This window comes from Hibiscus syriacus, unplaced genomic scaffold, assembly GCF_006381635.1.
Source record: "Hibiscus syriacus cultivar Baekdansim isolate YM2019G1 unplaced genomic scaffold, ASM638163v2 tig00000715_pilon, whole genome shotgun sequence".
In the NCBI taxonomy this organism is placed as follows: Eukaryota; Viridiplantae; Streptophyta; class Magnoliopsida; order Malvales; family Malvaceae; genus Hibiscus; species Hibiscus syriacus.
The window spans coordinates 716,217-718,431 of NW_024061811.1; the positions used below are offsets into that span (position 1 = coordinate 716,217).

The 2,215-nt window shown below is 42.8% G+C and overlaps 1 pseudogene; it reads right to left on the bottom strand.

The window, feature by feature from the left end:
• Positions 1–243: 243 nt before the first annotated feature.
• On the bottom strand, positions 244–1,638 carry LOC120211147 (annotated as a pseudogene).
• Positions 1,639–2,215: the final 577 nt, after the last annotated feature.

The window sequence follows — 2,215 nt, forward strand, 5'->3', positions numbered from 1 at the left end:
ATCATTTAAATTATTGTACAACGAAGCTTGCTTTTGGGTTTCACTTGTAATATTAAAAAATGAAATTTGTAATAGATAATTTAAGAGCTTGTTTATATCACACTACAAATTTATTATTGCTTTATACCGCTAGTCCCCGCCATTTTTCACGTTGCCACCCTTACTTTATGTACACTAATCCTAGAAAACGAAAAAAGTAAAAAAGTAATTTACCTAACTGACCCTTACACGTGCATACAAAACCTCACACGTGCTTTAGTACTCCGTGAAAGAATCGTTTCGTCTATGCTCCGATGACGACGGTGACGGTAATGGTGACTGTGGCATCGTCAACGGAGTCTTCAAACTCTCGTAATATTCCATTATATCTAGTTGTCCTGGAATTACTTTCTCCGTCCAGTCGTCGTCTTTTGTAGACGGAATAAACGGCGGCCGTGACACCTCCGTTAATAGGTCCCATCTGACCCCTTTAAAGAATGTGTGCTCCTTGATCTCGCACGCGCCTCTGTGATATCCTAGTCTTTTTCTCGGATCCTTCTCTAATAACCGTCCGATCAAATCAGTCAAATCGTTCCGTGGTCCCATGAACTCTGGCTCTTTGTACAAAACGTTTCGAAACGTCTCCTTGCGGCTCTTACCTTTGAACGGTGTCATACCGTAGAGCATCTCGTAGGTTAGGATCCCGAGACCCCACCAATCGACGGCGAACTCATGTCCGTCTCCGCGTACTATTTCAGGTGAGACGTATTCCTCGGTGCCCACGAAAGAGTTAGAACGTTCCCCGTCTGAGAAACTGAGTTTTCTCCGATTCACTGGGCTGACTCGGGATGGTTTTGGTTTCTTATTATAAGCTTTGCTATGTCTGTCACCAGCTACGACGGGGATCCATTGGATGAAGTTTCGGCGATGTTTACGTGGAACCGGAATGGCAGGCAATGAATTCGGATCCTTTTTGTCGTTAAATACATTTGCAGTATGTGATAATTGCTTCTTCCTTAAGTAGCGTGAAAGGTCGAAATCCGTTAAAGTGATGTGACCCGAGCGTTGAATGAGGATGTTTTCAGGCTTGAGATCTCGGTAAACGATGCCCAGGGAATGCAGGTGGTCGAGAGCGCAGAGGATCTCAGACAGGTAAAACTGGATGACAGCGGCAGGGAAAACGCGGTCGTGTTGACGGTGACGAAGGACGTTGAGGTCTGAGCCAGAGCAGTAAGGTACAGCCCAGGCGATGAGCTCGGGGGGTTTCAAGGCGACCCAAAAGACGAGGGAGAAACGGGTGGTGAAGAGTGGGGTTGGGAGAGGAAATCCTGGTCAAGACCTCCATTTCCCAACGGGATCGACGGTCAGCATCACGTTGGGATCTTTGGACAACCTTGAGGGCAAACGGGGAACGAGCGGTGGGATCGGTAGATGTGTGGTGCACGAGGAAGACACGGCCCATGGCTCCTTCGCCCAGGATTTTAATGGCTTTGAGGTTTTCGTAATCTAACTCGGACGGAGATGAAGGATTATCCATAACCATTTCGGAGGGAAAGGGAAAATAAAGTAGGAAGATAGTGAGGGGGGGGGGGGCGAGAGAGATAGTTGTGATTGCTGAGGATTGGTTTTTGGATATATACACATACGATAAAGAGAGAGAGAGGTAGTTTGTTTTTGGTTGGTTGAAGTATTTGTTTTGGTGGAAGTGAGGTTTGTCCTCGGTGTCAGTGAAACAACGATTTCACTAAACAATCTCTAAAACCAGCAACTACACATATACCGATATGCCAGGGCTCAGATCCTGTTACCCGTAATTTTTTCTTTTTGGGCCTAAGTTTATTTAATTTATCAAATAAACTTAAAAAAACAATATATAAACCCAAAGTAATAATTCATTGAACTTTCCGTTTATTTATGACTATTTAAATCTTCTTAAACATTAATAAATTGTATGGATTTAACGAATTTCTTAATTATTAACAGATCTAACGATTCAGGATGAAACCGATCTATAAACACTTATGACATTAAACAAAATTATATCCCTCGGACAAATATTGCGAAGGGACGGAAGAGGACAAGTTTTAAAATCTGCCAAACTGTCTATAAGGAGTGCCCTTTGTACCATTCCGCACCACCATTGCTAATAATTATTATTTTATTATCATTGTTATTTTATTATTAGTAGAGTACAATAACTTTACTTTTGAAAATATCTTCTTCCTCATTGCCACCC